The 23,302-nt window shown below is 32.9% G+C and overlaps 1 protein-coding gene and 1 long non-coding RNA gene across 10 annotated transcripts in view; one reads left to right on the top strand and one right to left on the bottom strand.

Moving 5' to 3' along the window:
* The window catches only part of LOC309661387, a 41,446-nt gene extending 18,402 nt beyond the window's left edge, over positions 1 to 23,044 (bottom strand). The window contains exon 1 of the long non-coding RNA XR_014264007.1: positions 307 to 23,044. This is a non-coding gene — a long non-coding RNA (uncharacterized lncRNA). The remainder of the gene's footprint in view (positions 1 to 306) is intronic.
* The window catches only part of LOC309661250 (bifunctional heparan sulfate N-deacetylase/N-sulfotransferase 4), an 823,039-nt gene that overhangs the window by 235,516 nt on the left and 564,221 nt on the right, over positions 1 to 23,302 (top strand). The window lies entirely within an intron of this gene.

Genomic DNA, 23,302 nt, shown 5'->3' with positions numbered 1-23,302 from the left:
TTTTTTCTTACATTCTCTTTTTATTTATGTATGTATGTATGTACGTATGGCTGTGTTGGGTCTTCGTTTCTGTGCGAGGGCTTTCTATAGTTGTGGCAAGCGGGGGCCACTCTTCATCGCGGTGCGCGGGCCTCTCACTATCTCGGCCTCTCGTTGCCGAGCACAGGCTCCAGACGCGCAGGCTCAGTAATTGTGGCTCACGGGCCGAGTTGCTCCGCGGCATGTGGGATCTTCCCAGACCAGGCCTCGAACCCGCGTCCCCTGCATTGGCAGGCAGATTCTCAACCACTGCGCCACCAGGGAAACCCCTAAAAGCCTTTTTTTTCAAATTTATAAAATTGGGATATTTGAAAAGGTGTACTAATATTAATAATAACAATAATGATGAGTTAGTAATAAGGAAAAGCTAAAAAATTGCTTGTACTCAGAAGTTTCCATTTTGGTTTCCTAGTGAATGGTTAAAATCAGTGTAAAATGTGCATAATAAGATTGGCATGACCCAAAGGTGCATTTATTGGGGTCCACTGAATTTGTTTTTAAATTCTAGCTGTAGTAGCATTAGATGCTAATGGTTTCCTGGAAAAATAGGTCATCATCATTAGATAAAACTTTCTTACCTTACCTTTCCCTCCAGAAATTATTTTTCTGTTTTTATCAGAGGAATGTATGGTAAATAAAGAAAGCATAATATTAAGCTTTGTGCAATAAATGACATACTAATGAAACAAATAACCTGAGTAGAGTGTTATGAAGTAGTTTGTAAAAGTTAGGAGGGGATATGATCCAGTACTTTAACTTTTACAAACTACTTCATAACACTCTACTCAGGTTATTTCTGTTTCATTAGTATGTCATTTATTGCACAAAGCTTAATATTATGCTTTCTTTATTTACCACACATTCCTCTGATAAAAACATAAAAATAATTTCTGGAGGGAAAGGTAAGGTAAGAAAGTTGATCTAATGATGATGACCTATTTTTCCAGGAAACCATTAGCATCTAATGCTACTACAGCTAGAATTTAAAAACAAATTCAATGGACCCCAATAAATGCACCTTTGGGTCATGCCAATGACACGCAAGAGGGAGGGGATATGGGGATATAGATGTATATGTATAGCTGATTCACTTTGTTATACAGGAGAAACTAACACAACATTGTAAAGCAATTATACTCCAATAAAGATGTTAAAAAAAAAAAAAGTACTGGATCAAATGCAGTTAATTCAAAGAACAATTAAAAGTATTGAGTTCTGTACTTAGTTGTTCAGAAAAAAATAACATTTTAAATAAATTCACTGGCAACATTCAGTTAATAAAGTGAATAAAAGAATCCATAAAGTAGTGTTTTTTAATGTCACTACTTTTCCTGCTAGTTTTTTTTCCCCCTATGTACATGATAAGCATTGTATTGGAGCCTGAATATTGCCTTGGTACAGTTCAAGTCCCTTTCACATGTTTCTTCTCTATATTGACCTCAGTGCAAGTAAATTCACCTTGAAGTGGAAATTTATATACTGAACAGATATAAAACCATCTAATTTAACTTGTTTAACCATTAGAAGCTTTGTTGGAATATTTTACACAATAATCCATGCCAGAAGGTGGCACCAAAAGACTCAACTTCAAAATCTCTTTATTAATAAATTCATGAGATTATACTATATTTGGATTTCTAAGTGCAGGCAAATAGCAATGCAAATGTGGATTAAAACAATAAAGGTCCTACATACATTTTAAAGTTGTGTATAACACTGGAAAGAAACAGTCTATATAGACTTCATATATGGCACTGCAGAAATCTAACAGTGTATGCTCATTCTTACAAATCTATATGTATTTCTGAACTCTTTAAAAATAGTTACTTAAATATCGTCAAATGATAGTCCAAATGCCAAGGGAAAGTATCATATCTCCTTCTCAATGAAGTATCTTTTTGCTATCATGTGGTTTAATTTTCTGTTATGAAACTTCAGCCATTTCAGCTAGTTGTATCACTTTAAAGATATATTCAATGCCATGTTAAAGGAATAGAATTTCAAAGCTCCATCAGTATTATCAATAACATATTATTCCTTTTCATTTGATTTTCTCTTGGGAGGTAGTTAAGGTCAGTGATCAGGTCCTCAAGCTCTGCTGTCCAAATGTATGAGTTTGAATTCTTGTTCTGCCATTTAGTAGCTGTGTGGTCTTGTGGAACTTACTTAAATTCTCTCTCTCTTTCCCTCTCTCTCTCTCTCTCTCTCAATTTAATTTGTTAGCTTATTTTTTGACAGAAGTACAATGGAACTTAAATAAGATACACACTTAAAGTGCCTAGACAATTCCCAACACCTTGTAAGCAGGCAATGAATATCAAGTATCAATGATATTATTTCAAAGAGAAGTTTTCCCTTCTGAAAGTAATCTCCAGAGGTGCCTTATTCTTAAATTCATAAATAATAAAACTCCTTGATTAGAAATCATAAAAGAAAACATTATCTGATTAGCTTCTCAGCACAGAAAAATTTGTAGATTTTTTACTTTTTCCCCAGTTGTCACAAATAAAAAGATATAAATATTTTAACCCACTGCTACAAAGAACGTTTTGAAAACATTTATGCCTGAGCACTTACCTCTCTATAAGGTAGACCGACAGAAATATATATGAAAGAAATAAAATTTAAGCAATGAGAATGCTTACGAAATCAAAAATTCTACAGTTAATTTAGTCAGAGAAAGAGCAAATTTGGTAAAAGAAGTAATATTCAATAATGAGTTTCATATACAAGATAAGTAATGTTTGTGAGGAATTTTATATATTGTTTTAACTGATGTGTGGCTGCTATAAATACATAGCACATTTATCTTAGAGGCATAAACATCAAAAACAGAAACTAATACATTAGTTAAATATGCTCTAGGGAAAGACAAAACTCTATTCCATTTCGTACAGTTGTAGGTGCTTTATACAATGAAAGAACAGTGTACTTAGTTAATCACTATTTGTAAAACATATATGCAAAGCAAAGGCCTATAGAAGTATCTAAAAGTTTTTTAAAAGAGAATCTAATCTGTCAGCGTCAAAAAAACACAATTGCTTTGTCTCCATAAAAACAAATCTTAATCATAAAAAAACATAAATAAGAGACAGAAGCCAAATACACTATCACAACAAAGAACTGAAGAAGTATTTCTATAGTAAGAACATAATGATTTATAATCCTGGCAAATTATCACCTCATCAACCTTTCTGTGTGTACTAGAAACTTCTAAATTCAAGACACCTTTATTACCATAGCATAGGAAACCAAAGTTCATAGTTGATTATTACATGACTTATAAATCAAGCTTATAGTCTATTTGTTCTTATCATTAAGACAATAGAGCTTGAATTAGTGTTAGGCTGATCTCATGAGGTATATAGAGTCAACTCAAATAACTATTCCTGGTTCAAATTGGCTTTTGAAAGCTTTTTGAAACAATCACATTAATCTGCCATGTTCCTTGTTAATTATGGGAATTTGCACATGTGTACATATGAATGTTTGGAATATACTTTCATATATATATATTTATATTTATATCCTAGTTTTTTTTTTTTCAATCTGTCATAGTTTCTATTAAAAGTCCTACTGACCAAGCCTTCCTCTGTTCCTTTAACACCACTTTTCACTATACAATGAAACTTCTCAGGATTTTATTTCAACAGCTGCCATTTCAACCTGACATACTCATACCTTACTTTTAAGAGAGCTGCAGGGGTTTTGTTGAAAGTTAAACTTCTTTGACCTTTTAAAATTCTCTGTCTTCCTTCAGTTATACTGTGAATAAACTCTAGGAATCTAATATACAGCATGATGACTGCAATTAATAATAACGTATTGTGTACTCGAAATTTGCTTGGAGAGTAGTCCTTGAGTACTGTCAACACACACACATGCATACACACACACAAATTTAAGTATGAAAGGTGATAAATGTGCTAATTAATCTGATTGTGGTAATTATATACCGAAGAATATATATTTAAATCATTGCATTGTACACTTTAGATATATAAAAATTTGTTTATGAATCATAATACAGCAATAAAACTGAAAACTAAAGAAAGAGAATTAAACCTCATTTCAGAGCAAATTATGTCTTGCATTTCTGGTAAACTTGCAATGTTGTTTTGGCTGGTAGATTCCTGAGATGCTGGTTGGACATTCATTTGCTGTATTTTTGTTTTGTTTTTAATTTAGTATAAACGAAATGCCAACATACCATGTTAGTAAAAAATTCCAGTTTATCCTTAAACATTTACCAGTGCAGAGACATAGCAAGTTTTATATAAGGCATCAAAATGATGCCAACCTGTGCAACTATTATATGATCTAGAAATTAATCCCATTTGACAGAAAAAAGTCTGAAACACAGAGAGTGTAAATGATTTAAGGTCATAAAGTTATTAAGATAAAGAATTTATGAGCAGAATGTCTGATATCAAAACATATGTTCATAAACCATAGTATCATATCTTGACCTGGAAGACGTTACTCCACCTTCTTTTCCATATAGATTCTTTTTTAAGGATATGATGCATAAAGAATATATTAGAATACTGGTTCTCTATCCTGTTCTCCATTTACTATGGGGGTTCAAATAGTCACAGATACTTCCTATACATGTTATAAGCAAAACTGAAGTGAGGGTGGGGAGCAAAAGTGCCTTGAAGCATTTAGTTAGATAATTTGACATAATACCTAATAGAATTAGTTGTAAGTCAGACTTAAATAGCTGTTTTAATAATATAGATGCTTTCTTTTTTCTTGTTTCTTTTTTGCTTTCAATGTATATTAAAGTGACTTATTTGCTCAGCTCAAATTAAGATTTTTTTCGAAGTTTCCTTGTAAGAAGTTTATAATTTTAGTTCTTACATTTAGGTCTTTGGTGCATTTTGGTGGTGTGAGGTGATTACTTAGCTGTCCCAACACCATTTGTCGAAATGCTATTTTCCCTCCATCCAATGGTTTTTATACCCTTGGAAAATCAGTTGACCAAAGATATATGGGTTTATTTCTGGACTCTCAGTTCTATTCCATCCATCTATATGTCTACCCTTGTATCACAGTCTTGATTATTCTTGCTTTGTTGTAAGATTTGAAATCTGGAAATATGAGTCCTTCTACTTTGTTCTTCTTTTTAAATATTGTTTTGGCTATTCTGGCTGCCTTGCATTTCCATATGAATTTTAGATCAAACTCATCTATTTCTAGAAAGTAGTTGAGATTCTATTAGGGATTCTGTTGAATCTATAGATCAGTTTGGCGAGTATTGCCATTTTAACAGTTAAGTCTTCCCGTCCATGAACACAGGATGTTTTTTCATTATTTAGATCTTTGTTAATTTTTCCAACAATCTTTTGTAGTTTTCAGAGTATATGTTTTACACCTCTTTTGTTAAATTTATTCCTAAGAACTTTATTCTTTTGATACTCTTGTGAATGTAATTGTTTTCTTAATTTTATTTTCAAATTGTTCACTGCCAGTATAGAAACACAATGGATTTTTGTGTTAATTTTGTATCCTGAACCTTTCCGAACTCACTTTTTAGTTACAATAGTTTACTAGAAGATTGCTTAGGATTTTCTACATACAATATCATGTCATATGTGAATACAGAAAGTTTTACTTTTTCCCTCCAATCTGGATGCCTGTCTTTTCTTTTTTTAATTAATTTTTATTATAGTCAAGTCTATAAACCCTTCTGACATTTATGAACTTTTACTTTATCTATTATTTTAAATTTCATTTTAATATCCTATTAAGCACTTTTCCATCAATTGTTGTTACTGTTTTGCTTTTGACATTTTTCTTAATTTTATAGTTAAATCAAGGCTGGGTACTGATTATTATTATTATTATTATTTTTTATAAATCTCTCACTTGTGATATAGCTTGCCAACAACCAATAAACTCTTCCTAGGAATGCTGGAGATCCTAGCTGTTCAGAATATTTTATAATTGCCTATGACACTGTACCAATTCATGATAACTCTATTTAAGAATAAAAATGCAGCTATTGATTTTAGCATTAACTTGTTGCATCTACTTAAAATTATTTTCCAAATGTTTTCACGTCAAAAACCTTCAGACATCTATGGAAATATTCATGCTTTTCTTCATGTCTCATGTTGAGTGCCAACAGTTGCATGGGAGACAAAACATGATGCAATAAAAAATGTACTCTCAATGGGTACCAACGACACATCAAGTTGAGTAAGACACTCAGCTTCTCCTTCATAGTTAATTGCTATTGCATGCTATGTATTTAACAATGAATTGTGAACAACCTGTTTTATGCTTTCCTCTTGTCTTACTTTGTTAATGGACTCCTGTAATTAACTTTTTATAAGTATTCTCAAATAAATTTGTACACTGTTTCAGGAATCATTTTAAAGCCTGAAAAAGGTGTACTCTATAAATCCTTACTGGCAAAAATTATTATCTATCAAGATTTCTAACTATTAACTATGGCACAAATATATTTACCAAATTATAGTTAATATAAAGAAAGGGTTTTATCAAAGTGGGAAAGCAGTTATGTTCCTATTTTCCCTTCTAAATTGTGGGTTTTTGAAAAATATGAATTTTTCATGTTCTATAATAGCCTATACTAGACTATTAGATTCATACAATGAAAGTACCCACTTTCACTGACAAATATTTTAGTTCTGATTCACTACTCTAGTTCTTGACAAGGAATGGACTCTGAATATTATATATCATTTTTGTCTACTGATTTGCTGAGAATTCTGATATAATACCATTTGTGAGCTAGAAGAGGAGCCGCATAACTTCTCAATAAATCATTCCATACTCAAGACTTCCACTGGCTGCTAACATTATTGAAATTCATTAATATGCTCCTATCTTCAGTGTTCTTAGGACAGTTTCTGGCATACAGTTAGTGCCCTATAAATACAGTTATTATTTCTAGCATTGATGATGGTGATGATGATCATTATTATTCCCCTCTACAGATCTATGAGTTGTACAATAAAGATGAGGTATAACAGAGAATCAGAGAGGGTAACTTGCTTAAGGTTACACAGTTAATAGCCACAAAATAAGGATTCCAAATCAAGCTGTCTCATTCCATATCATGTGACCATTATTACAAAATAATCTGGCCACAACTATTTCCTAACATGGGTCTGAAATACAATAAAACCAACTATTTCTATCTCTGATTTTCAAATAAGGAAATGAAGTCCAGAATGACAAATTAACCAATTAACTATAAGGCATTCACTTTGTCCAAATATCTATTTTGCACTCAGCATTTCTAGGATTTGTGAGGGATGCAAGAGAAGGAAGTATACACACAAATACACATATATGTGAATATTGACTTAAAAAGAAATGAGATATAATAAAACGTTGACATAAAATAATTGAAATCATTTTATTATTGTTTTAAAATGCTATATACTTCAGAGAGAGAAAATACATGGCCTTAACTGGAAAAGGCTCTGTGGAAGAGGAAAGCTCCTTGGTGGTCATTCAGAAACAAAGACTGTGAATAGAATGAATAAAATCCTAGGAACGCCACTGGTGAAAATGTACCACACTGGAGCTTGCTTAAGGTGCCTGAGAAATACTGGAAAATATCATTGCTGAAGTATAGCAAAATCATATTATGCCAGATCATGAAAGCCAGGAGAGATGATTAGATTTAATAAATTAAATAATAGTGTGAATTTATGTACATAAGAGAACAATAGGAAGAAGGCAATGCTTTATAAATGTTATATGAACAGACTTCAGGCTGAGATAAAAAAAAGGAATGCTATAGATGATAATAATGTATTTATTCAACAAATATTTAAAACCAGTTCCAAGAGGATAAATGGTTCAGTGGGGAAAAACAGCCACTTTGGGTAGGAAAGTTTAAGATCATAATACTCAGTAGATTGTGCACGTTTAGACCAGCATCTGGATAAGGTAAACCATTCTGTCAGTGGTAAATATGCCTGGCAGAGATAGAACTAGAACTCATACCAGTGAGGTTGGTAAGTTGTAGAGTAATAAAGCTCCCCAGGGCTAGTTCTTCCTAACCACGTTGCTCCTTTTACTGTGCTAAAGGTTGTAGAAAATGTAAATATAGAAAGTTGATTGAGAGAACACAATCACAGAACAAGGGGCTTAGAAAGAAATAAGGGGAAAAAGACATTAATTGTATAGCAGCTAGGAAAAAAAATCAAATTAAAAAATTTTTCTTTTTGGATGTGAACCTATGAGAAGAATGTCATGAACCACTGATACTCTGTCTGGCTCACACTGCTTGAGACAGATCAGGACTTTGTACTTGCTATTCCCTCTGTCTGGAATATGATTCTTGTCCCTGGTCTTCATTCAAGTCCGTCTTATAACACTCCACTCTTTGGAAAGGAGGATTTTAGATTTACAAAGACTAAGACTGTGAAAACTTTACTTTCCTGAGTAGGTCACTGAGAGTGACTCAGTCTTTGAGAACAGGGCCACTCCTACTTCAATGTCTTATTCCCAGGCCCATTTATTTTACCTGTTGGAATTATAGAACTATACAGTGTCCATTGATTTAAGGAATTTTCTGCACCATGAAAGATAATACACCAGCCTCATGTGGTATAATCTCCAAGCTGGTGTCTCTGCTACATTTTCAAGAGGCTGTCCTGTTGCTCTTTCAGGGTGGAAACTTCTGGATGGTACAGCATTTGCTGGGACCAGTGTATTCATGGTAGTGTACCCACTGCAACACCACATTTTCCATAAAGTAGATCTCTTAAGTATGAGGCATGTTAAGCAGAAGCACATTCTAGTAAATTGAGATTTCTGAGAACCTCAGATAGTGATGCTGGGTGAAGTCTGTGGTCAGGAGAGGCAAACTTATAACTGAATACATGTGAACACAATTAGGATGAAATGTGGTTATTTCCAGGGTGGAAGGGATGCACTGTTATTAACTTGCCACAAAGACATTGGTAGGTCTCCTTAAGGATCATGGCATTAGCCTTTGCTGCTGGTAAGACAGGTGCTCAGTATGAATAGTAGTCCATCAGCTTTGATGAAAGAAGATCATTGCTGTTACACATTACATGTAGGAAATAACTTTAATAGAAAAAAATTTAAAAGACAGCTTCAGGAGAATATATAAACTACAATCAGACATACAACTATTAAAACATGGAAAGTAATTATATATATGTATATATGTGTACATATGTATGTATACATGTATGTATGTATGTATCTGTGTATATATGTATAGTTAGTGTTAGTTTAGGGATACAGCAATGTGGTAGTAAAACAACAAAGAAATTCATGGAAACTATGTAAACTATGTGTGATGGAGAGGGTGGGAAACAAAAAGACTGAGCAGAAAATTTCATTATTTATACCTATTTATTTATTACATAGTTCATAATAATTTAGAGACATTGCTTGATAAGTCACTTCTAATTTAGATAGCTTTTTTGTTGGCCAGGTCTTTGTTCCCAGTGATCTTGCTGTTTTTGTTTTTTAATAATTGAGCCTATTAGTAACAGTAATGCATTATGTTTAAATAGAACTTAGCGCACTTTATACTTTCATATATGACACTTGGATGAAACCACAGAAGTCACATAAAGAGATTTTCAGAACTAAAGAAACTAGGAATAACAGTAAATTATTTTGATGGAAGTATTAGAATCCAAAATTATCCTAACAGGCTGGAATAGTGGGCTGTTGCAAAAATAATTAAGCAGTGGGTTTAGAGATAAAGAACTTACTGACACAAAGAAAGCATCATTCCAAATAGTCCCTGTGGAAATGGAAACCAAAGTGTTTAGCAGCAGAGTCTTATTTTATCTATATATGTATATATATGGTGAAACTTTGATTAGTCATGCATGACTGAAATGGAGTGAGTTTCTTATTTTCTTATTTTTGAATGTGTATAAACCAAGATCTCACTGGTCATAAGATTGAACAATTGAAAATATTCAAAGAGATTTATGAATAAGGATGGGTTAAATTAGAAAGTCATATTCTCCAACCCAGATATATTTGAATAGGATATTTGAACTGAATATTTTGATGCATATTTGTTTTAATGTGAGAAACATGTAGTACATAATAAGAATAGAAGAAAAATTAACTTATTTTTCTAAGCTTTAAGATAAGATAATCTCAAAGACAAACAAAAATAGGAATTTTAATAGAAGGATCTCCCTGGAGTAGTAGTCAGTTCTCAAATACATGAGAATTTCTTATTTTATTCTTATTTCTTATATTTTTCTGTGTGTACAACATATAAACACCATGGTTTGTCCTATAACTATGTACCCTTAAACCTAAAAAAGAACATTTAAAATTATCAAAGTATAAATCTATTTTTTTCTTAGGAACTAACATGATAGAGCGAAACATAGAAAACTTTTAGGGGGAAAACTCTTGATGGACAATGAAGAATACTAAAATGTTTATCAAAAAATAACCTACCCAGAGAAATAGTCCTTTAAATCTTTAAAAAAGTTTTATGCAGGTAGCTCAGGACTGGTTGTGTGTCTCAGCAATGTCACTGTCATCTGTCATCCCATCTTTAGTACTTCAGGTTACCTTCTGCTCAACAAGATCAAAACTAGAGTGCTAACTACTAATTCCTAATCATACTCAGAAAGAACAAGAGAAGGGGAAAGTGAAGGAATGTGCCAGCTTTTCCTCAAAGACCCACTAGATGACTTTGCAATATATGTTCTGACTACTTGTTTTTGCAAAGGGAAGCCAAGAAGTGAAGGGGTTTTTTTTATAGCTGAATTTATTCATATATTCTTGCATCTATCAATACACTCTTTTTGTTACTAAAATAAAAGGAGAGAACTGATTTTCAATAGATAATTTGCAATCTCTGCTGCATTTCCCAAATAAAGAAAGTTTCAAATGCCCATGGATAAAAATCACTTGAAAACTTTGGGAAGCAAGATTGGATTAATCAACATATTTGAAAAATTCTTTTTAAACTCACTCATATTAATTTTTCAGTATTTCTTGAATGCAAAAATATTGATTTTAGTAATACGTAATGTAACATTCTATATATGCCATAATAAGACACGTTCATTTCAATTCAAATCAGAATAATAGGCTTTTGAATAATGAGAATGACCAATTTGAAATGACCTTTTATAAAATGATTTTATATAATCAATAGTAATTTTAGGAAAATAATTGCACTTATGCTCCTTACAAGAAAATGTTAAATATAGCCTTTAATATTTTGGTTTAATGTTGTTACCAAGGAAATAATATGAAAAGAATGTATTTTCTTTTAAAATAGAGTATAATTATTTAAATTGCAATAATGTTATTTATTTTCATATTTTTATGGTCCATATCTAAGATTGGTGCAATGAACCAAAGAAACATAATTAAATTGCATATATTTGGCACTAGTATGCTGTTAGGTGTGTCAGGCTTTTTATACAACTTACTTTATTAATGAAATTTTTCGCTATCATAATGCCTTTATATATTTTCTATCTTTTCCAATTTTATTAGAATTTTCTCAATGTAAATACTAACCTTCCTCTTAAAACATAGTATTCAAGTCAGCACTTTCAGCATATCTAATGTTTCCAGTTGTGAGGGAATATGCACAGGACGGCCTAAGCAACTATCACTTGTTTTTCACTTCCCAGGCCATTCCCTAGCTCATATCTAAGTCCCAGCAGTGTTTTCAGTGACCACAATCACCCTCACCACTGTGAGAAAACAAAGGACTTGAAATGTTTGGGAGTGCAGGAATTGATGAAGAGAAAAAAAAAAAAAAAAAGCAATGAGAGAAGAATAGTAGTAGAGTAAAAAGAAGAAAAGAGGAAGAAAAAGAAAGGAAAATATTGTGAAGTTTCAAGTAAATATACTTTACTTGAAAAAGTATATTGAAAATATCCATTTCAGTTCTCATTAATCTATTAAATTATTTCCTAAGTTTTTATGTGAACAGCAGCTCAACTTTCCTTGTTGGAAAATGAAATCCAAATAAGAAAGACCATGTCAGAATATTTTTCATTTTTCTTTACAGAACAATATCACAGTCATTATTATTCATAAGTAAGTCAAGTACCTGGTGAGGCCACAGCTGAGTAATAGAGAATTAAACAATGCAGGCTGAAATGCTTCTGTAAGTAGTTTGCTTACACTTAAAGAAGCAATGGGAGAAAATAAACAACTGAATAAATAAGAGGCTGAATATTCGTTCACTTGGCTGGACTCCTCTCTCAGGTATGTTTGTAAAGTCCACATCAATTCCCAATGACATGTACAGAGCAGCTGCTTGCAGGCATTGACTGGTTTCTGCACCCGCTGAGTTAATCTCAAAATGTCCATTTTGCTGCCCCTTTGCTATAGCAACGAAGTATTTTACTATCTTGATAACTGGTTAGTCATACACCCAAATCTACAGCTCTACTTTTTTTCTCACTGTTTCTTTTCAGTCATGGCTATTGCCATTTGATTTCAACTTTTAGCTGATAATTTCAAGCATACTCTCATTTCTGTTTTTTCAGTAAAGATGTTATGTGTAAAAGTCTGCTGCTTAATAAGACATTTACAGAAAATTAAATTGAAAAGTTCACAGAGAACCTATGATTTTAAAAGCCTTGAAATGGCTCATGCTGTTGCCCTGCCTCCCTTTGGTCTTCATTTTGAATGAAATTTTTCTTCATCATTTTTGATTATGGATTCAATTGTGATTCCTCTTCAACAGAGACCCATTCACTGATGTCGATGATTGCTCATCCGAGGAATAGAGACAGAACATGCAGACTATTGAGGAGTCTTAATATAATAGGAAAGGCAAATATGTAAAATTGAAAAGAATGAAAATATTTATTAAGCAAATCACAAATTTAAGTAGTATTTTATTCTAATTTTTACCAGACAGCAGAAACACAGAAATTTATACTAATTTAGAGCTATTTGCTATTTTATGTAGCAGTTATAAATATCAGTGCTGACCAGATTTAGGTATTCAATGATGTTCCATGAAGAGTTTATGATTACTTTTCTTTATGTAGCCTTCAGCCTACTCTATTTAATTAAGCAATCTTTTTTGGGTTTTTTTTTGCTTCTTTTTTATTAAGGTACCTAAGTACCTCATTGATCGGCTGGGGATATAATAATTACATTAGTGTTTGCAATTATTAAAATATAATAATTTTTTCACTAAAGTTAAGTTGTATTCTGTCACTCAGTGTATCTGGCTTTACAAGAGAATGCTTATTTTAAAAAGCGATAGAAAGTGATAATAGCTTGCATTCATACCTTACTTACAGAGATTTTAGAAGAAGCACTCTCTCAAAGAAAATATGTGGAACCAGCAAAACGACCTAAGACATTTTAGGTAAATTCTGCCCTCAGTTGTTCAGTTTTCTACACCAATATCCCATCTGTGATTTTAAATGAAATTACTACTTCTGTGAGAAACATATGTTAAAACTTCTACCTAGACAAAACAAAAGGAATTATTACTTCTGAGAATTTTATGCCAATGAAAAGTTTGAAGGAATTCATACATTATTTTGAGGGCATGAAAGATAATTTTAGTTACATAAAACCCATAATTTATATTCATTAATAATGGGAAGATATTTATAAGTTTTTCAAGACTCAATTATTGGATATTTAAATTAAACTATGTATTCATTTATTGCATACAGAAATTAGATTGAATGCAGTACAATGTTTCTTATCAAATATTCTTTCTTCAACAAATCATAGTTTAAAGCAACCATTAATTTGTTAAGTCTAAGCATTTCTATGCCTGCATGCAGACCCTGGGCTTTATTAAGTATTCTCATGGACACATATACTATGGCAGTGGTTCCCAGCCTTGGCTAAATATTAGAACCACTTAAGGAAATTTTAAAGATTCTGGTGTCAATTAAATCTCTATTTGGGGGAGTTAACTTTGGAGAAGTATTTGTAAAGTTTTCCAGGTGATTATAATGTGGAGCCAGAGTGGAGAACCACTGTACTATAACCTATCCTAAATGAATCCTAACCAAGGTCTCTCTGGTCTGTATCAGGATACCCAACATAGGTAAATTCACCTACCAACTACATCATCAGAGAATCCATAAATGAGAAGTGCATGCACTTTTCATTCTCATGCTGTTCAAATGCACCTCCTCTCTGAAGATGTCACAGATAACTCCAACTTTGTAATGTCTCTGGAATCTTAAAGAACTTTATTTTCTTCAACAAGTTTTCAATGAATTTTTATGGAAACATACGATGTAACAGATACTCTACTATTTCTTCCATACTCTAATTTTATGCCTTGATATCTGTCATTTAAGTGAAGTATCTAACATCTCCAATAAAATTGTAGTCACTTCGAAGGCATGGATCAGCGTATTCATCTCTACAAAGTAGCACAGTGGAGCGGAACAGTATAAACTTGGCTGTGGAACAATATGGAATATGGAATCAGACATGTATGAGTAAGTGTCCCAGTTTTGCTACTGGGGAGTCTCAGATAAAATAATTTCTATGAACCATGGTTATCTGAGCTATAAAATACAAGTGATAAATGGCTTCATCAGCAAACCATAAAGATCGAATGATGTATTATGAAGTACCTACCATAGATCTGAGCAGGAAAAGCATGCATTTGTACATCTCTCCATTTATATAACAAATATTTAAGTGCTTGTTCTCTGTCACTTTTTTAGATGCTAAGGACACTGAGGTGAATCAAAACATATTAAATCTCTGCCCTGATGGTGCTTAAATTCTTATGAGGGAGTCAGACAATAATAAAAGAAACAAGTACGTATATTTTACGAAGAAAGTAAAGCAGGGTAAGGAAATGATAGTTACAGAGAATATTATATTACATAGGTTGGTTAGTGAAGGGCTTTTTGAAAAACAGGACATTTGAGCAAATGAAATAACACAAGGAGAATTTGAAGCATGCATCTTTGAGAAGACTTATCTTCAAGGAAGAAGGAAAAGATGATACAAGGTCCCCGCCATTTGATTGAAATCCACATTTTCAAAGAACAACAAGGAAATTACAATGTCTTAGTTGTATGAAGAGAGGCATAGAATGGTAAGAAATGAAAGTGGAAAGTTCATCAAGGGTACATTATATGAATTTATAATAAATATGTATGGTAGGTGGAATAGTAGTCCCCAAAGATGTCCACATCCTAATCCCCAGAATCTGTGAATATTTTGTTATATGATATGGGGGAATTAATATTTAAAATGGGATTAAATTTGCTAATCAGATGACCTTAAAATAAGATTATCCTGAATTTTCTGAGTGGACCCAATGTAATGACAAGGTCTTTAAATATGGAAGAAGAAGAAGGCAGAAGAGCCCGGGTCAGAATGATGTCGCATGAAAAAAACTTGGCTAGCCATTGCTGGCTTTGGAGATGCAAGGAGGACATAAGCCAAGGAAATGAGCGGACTTTAGAAGCTGGAGAAGCCAAAGAAACAGATTCTTCCCTAGAGCCTCTGCAAGGAGCACAGGCCTGCTGACACCTTGATATTAGCCCAGTGAAACCCATTTCAGACTGCTGAACTCCCAAACTTGACATAATAAATCCATGCTGTTTTAAGCTACTAAGCGTGTGGTAATTTTTTACGGCAACAGCAGAAAACTAATACAGTATGATAAAGATGACTCTGGTGAGTCCAGAGAAGAGCATGACCTCTTCTGATTAACACTTTAAGAAAGGCATTCAGCTGCCATGGAGGATAATGTGTAGGGAACAAAAGTGGAAACAGAGAAGTCAGTTGGGTAGATGTTTCAGTAGTTCAGGGGAGAAGTGATGGGCACTTGAACTTGGGTGGGATAGGTTACGGTTAGATGCAGTATTATTTTGGTAACAAAAGAGGCAGGATTTGCTGATGGATTTGATATAAGGTATGATAATAATGAGTCTTAAATATATTCAAACTGCATTGATCAGTAGGATGAATTGTGAAGCTATTTACTGAGATGAATTTGGAGTGGGACTTTTCCTACTGTACCTATAACACCTAATATCTTAACAATATAGTAAGCATTTAATAAACATTTAATGAAAACAATAAAAATACTGATGAAGATGATGATGATAATGGCCATGTCAGTGGTAATGATGCAAAAAGAGGAGAAGAAAAATAGAACCTTAATGGGCTTCTACTGAGAACTACAAATAAGCATATTAAATAGCACTAATTAATTGCCCCCCTTTTTTTAGAATTCTAGTGAGTCAGTTGCAGTGAAACAAAAACAGAATGTACCATGAGCTACATATAGATTTCGTTCCACTCTGATGCTTAGGATTTTCTCTCAATTTGTCTTTTTGTAAACTTTTATTATCATCTTACCTTTAGTCAAGAAACTAAAAGTTAATTTCTATGATCTTCCTTATAAATGCATTATGCCTCCATATAATGTAAGAAAGCCTTAGCAAGGACTATATATTTAAACCTTGTTAACATTGAATTATTGAAGGTATTGTCCATTAAGATAGAACTTTGCTTTGTTTACTGCTGTGCCCCTATCACCAAGAACAACAAATTGCATATAAAGCTCTCAACAAAGACTTGATAAAATGAACAAGTGGATATGTCTTGTCTAATTTTTTTTCTTCAGAATTGCCTGAATAATGCAGATCCTCAGTGAGTCAATTCACCAAAATGTCCAATAAATTAAGTTTGGTTTACAATTCTTCAAGGGTTATACCAGACATTTTTATGAGGACAATATAGATCATATTCCAGACCCAAAGTTCAGATTTTATTAAAAAGGAAATTACTTCTGTGTGGGATGATACATTCATTCTAAGCATACCATGCAGAAATAATAAAAGAAGACATAGATTTAATATTGTGCTTATTAATATACTGCTAATTTTATCTCCAATTTCATAATAAAGAAACATATTTTAAAAGAAGCAACTACTTTCTCTTGAAGAATTACAGAGAACAGATGATCAGATATTTAGGTATGCAGAATACAGTCAGTCTTCTGTTAGTGAATCTTCAAATGTATAATTCTCATTTGTCTTCAATGTTCCCAATTTCCACATTCAGAACCTGAGGAATAGTCCAAGCCAAAACCACTAAATATTTAGAAAAACTTTCAAAATAAGACATTTTAAATATTAAAAAATGATTTCAATCAACATTTATACCATATTGAAAATTAAAATGAAAAGAACATGTTGAACAAGTTGAATGACTCTGTTTTTAATCATAGTTGAATTTAAATGGCTAATTACAATAGTTTTAGTTACTTAGATTTACAACTATGAAGCAATCATTTATTATTGGCAATATTTATTTTTCAACTATTTGTGAAATTTACAAAATTATTTGTACCCAATCTCAAATTACATATAATTGAAATGAGTTTAAACTGTAACAAACTATTACTTATTTATGTACCAAAGAAAGCAAGCAAAACTGTCCCAACTTCTAAATGTGCTGTAGTTTTTATCACTGAATAGTTTTATCCTGATAAGCTTGCATAAAAGCTCAACCAAGAAATTTTAGTTGGTTAAAATGGTTAAAATAGCCATACTGAATACTGAATTCAAAACAAAAACAGTATGTTAATTTGAAAATCGTAATGAAGTAACATATAGAATGCTGCAAATCTTAAAAAATGATTGAATTTGCTCTTTATGCACACACGTAATGATATAAAAATTACCATGATCACTGCAGAAATGGTAGAATATAATGTAATTATAATAGGTAGCCTACAGAAAGTCCATATTTTTTTAATTGATAATATAGGGTTGGGAGTTACCCATGAGCACACTTAGGCGTTATGCTTTTTATAATGATACATTCATCACAAAGTATGGGATCAAATCAAAGATATAACGTAAACAGTGTGGGAATATCAAGAAGCAGTCTTTAGAGACTTATTACTATCTTTAGTGTATTTGTTGGGTTGGAATGCCTTAACAAAAGACCATAGACTGTGTGGCTTAAACAACAGAAATCTATTTTCTCAGAGTTCTGGAGGCTGGGAAGTCCAAGACCAAGGTTCCAGCAGGGTTCAGTTCCTTGTGAAGCTTCTATTCCTAGCCTGCAGACAGCCGCCTTCTCACTAGGTCCTCTGATGGCTTTTCCTAATAGTGTGGAGAGGAAGAGAGTGAGCAAGTATTCTTGTGACTCTTCTTAGAAGGACACTATTCCTATCTGATCAGAGCCCCACCCTTATGCATTTTTTTTAACCTTAAGTACCTCCTTTAAGCCCTATCTCCAAATACAGTCACAGTGGGAGTCAGGAATTCAACATATGAATTTTAGGAGGACACAATTCAGTCCATAGCATTTAGGAATATTACTTAATGATGGCAATTAAACTTTATGTAACACCATATGCCATACATTCTTCTAAGTGATTTATAAGTCTTATCATCCAATCTTCTAACTCCATTAGATATCATCTCATCATCATCATCATCTCCATTTATAAATCAGAAAAAACATGATCAAAAGATGCTAAGAAACGTACAAATTTACTCATCATGTACCGACTAGTCTGTTTAACTGAAGCAGTTTATGATCTGAATCACTATCTAATGCTGTCTCTAAGGGAAATACTGTTAAAAAAAAAAAAAGGGAAAACTTTAGACTATTAATCAAAAGACTATTTCTCAGGACATGAAGTGTCTCAGATTTTAGTCATAATTAAGACATTTAAGTGATTTCCAAAATTACTCCAATATTAAAATTACAATATGAATGTTGATTAGGTACAATGACATCAAAAAATTTTATATAAAAAAGATTTTTAAAACTCAAAACTACATAGGACTCAGTAATAGTCTTCTGATTTTCCTACTACAATTTAATTTTTCTTGCTATTTAACTAAATTTCTGCTCTCTTCTGAAAAGGCACGAGCTAATCATACCTTGATTTGTGTGCCTTAAAGTCAAAATTCTCTTTACTTGTTCATTGTAGGCAACTGAATGTTAGAATAGCAGTGTACTAAATGCTTCCAATGAGTTCTTGAACTGCGGCAGGTATGGAGAGTTCATGAATTTAGCTATGATTGTTAGTAAAGGCATAATGCATAGTGTCCTTTTCTATGACTTTTCAAAAACTTCTTTTTGGGGACTTCCCTGGTGGCACAGTGGTTAAGAATCCGCCTGCCATTGCAGGGGACACGGCTTCGAGCCCTGGCCTGGGAAGATCCTACATGCCGCGGAGCAGCTAAGCCCATGTGCCACAACTACTGAGCCTGTGCTCTAGAGCCCACGAGCCTCAACTGCTGAGCCCGTGTGCCACAACTACTGAAGCCCACGCACTTAGGGCCTGTGCTCCGCAGCAAGAGAAACCACCACAATGACAAGCCTGCGCACCGCAATGAAGAGTAGCCCCCGCTCTCCACAACTAGAGAAGGCCCGCGTGCAGCAGCGAATACCCAACACAGCCAAAAATTAATTAATTAAAAAAAAATAAAAACTTCTTTTTGTAAATAATTTTAGATTCACAGACTAAAGTACAGCACAGTGTTCCTATATACCCTTCCTCAGCTTCCCTTAATATTCACATCATACATAACCATTTCATATGTAATAGAACTAAGGAGCTAATATTTCTGTAATACTGTTAACCAAACCACAGACTTTATTTGTCTTATACCAGACTTTTCACAAATATCCTCTTTATGTTCTAGAATTCAGTCTAGGATCCTACATTGCTTTCAGTCCTCATATCTCCATAGTCTTCATAATCTGTGAGAGTTTTTCCATCTTTCCTTGTTTTACCTGACCTTGGAACTTTTATAGAGTATTAGTTAGGTATTTTGTAGACTATCCCTCAAATTCAATTTGAAATACCCCTGGAGAGATGTGCCCTTCCTATTATATTATAGCAAAGGGTACATGATATCAACACAACTTATTGCTGATGATGTTAATCTTGATCTCTTGGGTAAGGTTGTGTCCTCCAGGTTTCTCTACTGTAAAAAAGTTACTATATTACACTTTCCATATTCAATTCATTGAAAACAAGTCGCTAAATCCAGCACACATTCAAGGATACGTTAATTAAGCTCTACCTTCTGGAGAGAAAAGTATAGAATATCGGTGAGCCTATGGTAAAACCACCACAAATATTAATAAATATTATAAAAATGATACTTTGAGACTATGTAAATATATACTTTTTTCTTAAAGTTTATAGATTCTTTGGGATTTCCTACATAGATAGTCATGACTTCTGTGAAGGGGAAAGTTTTACTTCTACCTCTCCAAGTGGGCATTTTAGTTCTTCTTCTTGATTATGAAAATTACCAGTATTTCCAGTAAAATTGAAGTGCTGAGAGCATTCCTGCCTTGTTCTTGATCTCAGGGAGAAAATATCCAGTCTCTCACCATTCTTTATTATGTCTTTTTATGTTTTCTTGTAGATGTCTTTTACTAGGTTACAAGATTTACCGTCTATTCATAATTTGCTGAGAATTTTTAATCATGAATGAATTTTGAATTTTGTTGAATCTTATTTCCATATTAACTGATACAACTATGAGTTTCTTATTCAGCCTGGTAACATGGTGAATAACATCAACTGATTTTCAAATATTGGGTCAGCTTTGTATTATTTGAATGAGCTCTACTTGGTTGTGCTATATTATCTCCTTAATATATTGCCAGATTCAAATTGCTGATATTTTGTCAAGGGCTTTTGCTTTTACATTCATGAGTAATATTGGTCTCTAATTCTGTTTTATGGTAATGTTTCAATATTAGAACAATGCAGGCCTCATAAAATAAGCTTGAAAATATTCTCTCTTCTATTTCCTAAAAAAGCTTATAAAAATTGGTATTCCTACCTTCCATCCCTTGTGCTATTGTATTCATGTATTTCACTCTTATATATGTTATAAACACACATTACATTGTTTCTCTTATAGCTTTTAACAGTCAGCTATCTTTTAGAGTAATACAAAATAAGGGAAAAAAAGATAAACATCTTTATTTATTCTGTATTTGATACTCTTCATTTCTCTAAGTAGATCTATCTTTCTGACCACATTGTATTATTTCTGCCTGAAGAAATTATTTTAGTATTTTTTGTAGAACAGGTCTTCAAAGCCCCATTTTTGAGGCTATTTCCATTGGGTATAGAATTCTCAGTTAACAGTTGTTTTGATTTTTTTTTTTTTTTTTAGTACTGTAAAGATATCACTCATCTTTTTGCTTACATGGTTTCTGATAAGAAGTTTGTTGTAGTTGTTACACTTATTCCTTTCTAGGTAATATGTATTTTACATCAATTGGAATGATATGCATTGGTTTAGGGTTTTTTTGTTTTGTTTTGTTTTGTTTGTTTAAATCCTGCTTTATGTTCTCTGAGCTTCTTGGTTCTGTAAATTGGTGTCTGTCACTAAAAAAAACTGTCAGCCATTATTTGTTCAAATATATTCTTCCCATTTTTCTCTTTTCTCTTACTGAGATTTCAGTTGTGTCTGTTGACCTCTTGCTATGGTCACACAGTTGTTGTATGCTCTATACCCTTTTCCCTCCTTTTTTCTCTTTGTGTTTCAGACTGAATAATTTCTAGTAACCTTTTTTCCAGCATACATTCTTTCCTTGGATGTCTTGAACATACTGATGAACTCATCAAAGGTATTATTAATCTCTGTTACTATGTCTCTGATTTCTAATATTTCTGTTTGATAATTTCTAATAATTTTTATCTATGCTGAAATTATTTATCTGATTTTGCATGTTGTCTACCTTGTCCATTATAGCATTTACATATTTATTTACTTATTTTAAACTCTCTGTCTGATAGTTCTAATATCCTATCATGTCTGAGTCTGGGTCTTTTTATTCCTTTTTCTTTTCTGACTGTGATTTTCTTACTTTTTTGTATGTCTTATAAATTTGGTCCAAGTCAGCCATATTGTATAGGATAGATAGAAACTGAGATAAATATTATTTTATGCATAAAGTTGAGTATGCCATCCTTCTGGCATACTTAGCCTTTAGTGGGGGTGTTTAGTGTTTATGTAGTCAGAAGTTGAGCTGGGATCGAATGTTTTTTCCTGATTGGCTTTAGACCTTCTGATTTAATTCTAGATTTTTCCTTTCTTACCAGAGAAACTCGATCACTTGCAGCTTTCCCAAATGTATTCTGCTTTTATTTTTACTTGATGCTGTTAGCACGATGACGGGTATGAGGTTGGGAGGTCATTTCTCTGATGTTCTGAGTAAACCTCAGTCCTAATAGACACTGTGAATTTTGGACTTCACAAGTGTTGCTATCCATTTTCCAGAAGTAATAGTGGGCCTAGAGGGTATAACTGACCCTTCAAATGTAATGTTTTCCTTCCTTCCTCCCTCCCTCCCTTCCTTTCTTCTTTCCTTGCTGTCTTCCTTTCTTTCTTCTTTCTCTCTCTCTCTTGCTTTTGTTTGTTTTCTATTCCCCTCCCTCCTGCTGCAGTGGGTTTACATATTTGTTCCAATGTATTATTTTGTTTCCATTCTCCCTGCCCTGTAAAGCTTTTGTTCTCTAGGGTGGGTAGAGAAGATAGATAAAGACATATTTTCAGTGGTGCCTTCTATTCTGCTCCCCAACTCCAGTGGGTATCCACCAGTGTCCCAGGCTACTTTCTCCCTTGGCCTTCTCCCTATAACCAAAATCTACTGTTCTGTATGGGAAAGAAGGAAGATGGATATAGGCTTATTTTGGCAGTGGTTTTTATTTCTCTCCACAGCACCACAAGGAAAACTTTTTCAAGATTCTCACCCATATTTCCAGTGACTCCCTTGGGGTTCTTGAAGAAAAGCTATTAAGATAGTGCACATTTCCCTATTTCTGTGATTCCCAGGAGCTTCATATATTCAGCTAGCCCACAATCAGTCTTTAGCAGTTTTTAAAAACATTTCTAGCTGAATCTTACATGTACAACATCCAGTAGAATCTGTCCCAGGTAGGCAAATTCTAAGTCATTATTCTCCCTGCAGGTGCTTGTATTTCTCCGAATTTAAAGTTAGTGTTTTTTTTGTTTTTGTTTTTGACATTTTGTTTTGTTTTGTTTTGTTTTTGTCCTGTGACTTCAGTTCTCTAATGACTTCAGGGGAAGTTTATGCATCCTTTTCCTTATTGTATGGAGCAACACCCTTTCAGACACTCTTTATCTACAAGCTAAAACTGTGTATCCCTTCTGAGACTTTTGATTTTGTTTTGTTCAATCAGTATGTTAAAATTTAATCTTAAAAAGTATTCAGAATACCTTCCTCATGCAAAAAGACATTTGTTAATAACATATTCTCAAGT

Source organism: Balaenoptera physalus, assembly GCF_965194825.1.
Source record: "Balaenoptera physalus genome assembly, chromosome: 5".
In the NCBI taxonomy this organism is placed as follows: Eukaryota; Metazoa; Chordata; class Mammalia; order Artiodactyla; family Balaenopteridae; genus Balaenoptera; species Balaenoptera physalus.
This window is presented reverse-complemented; position numbering and strand designations above follow the sequence as displayed.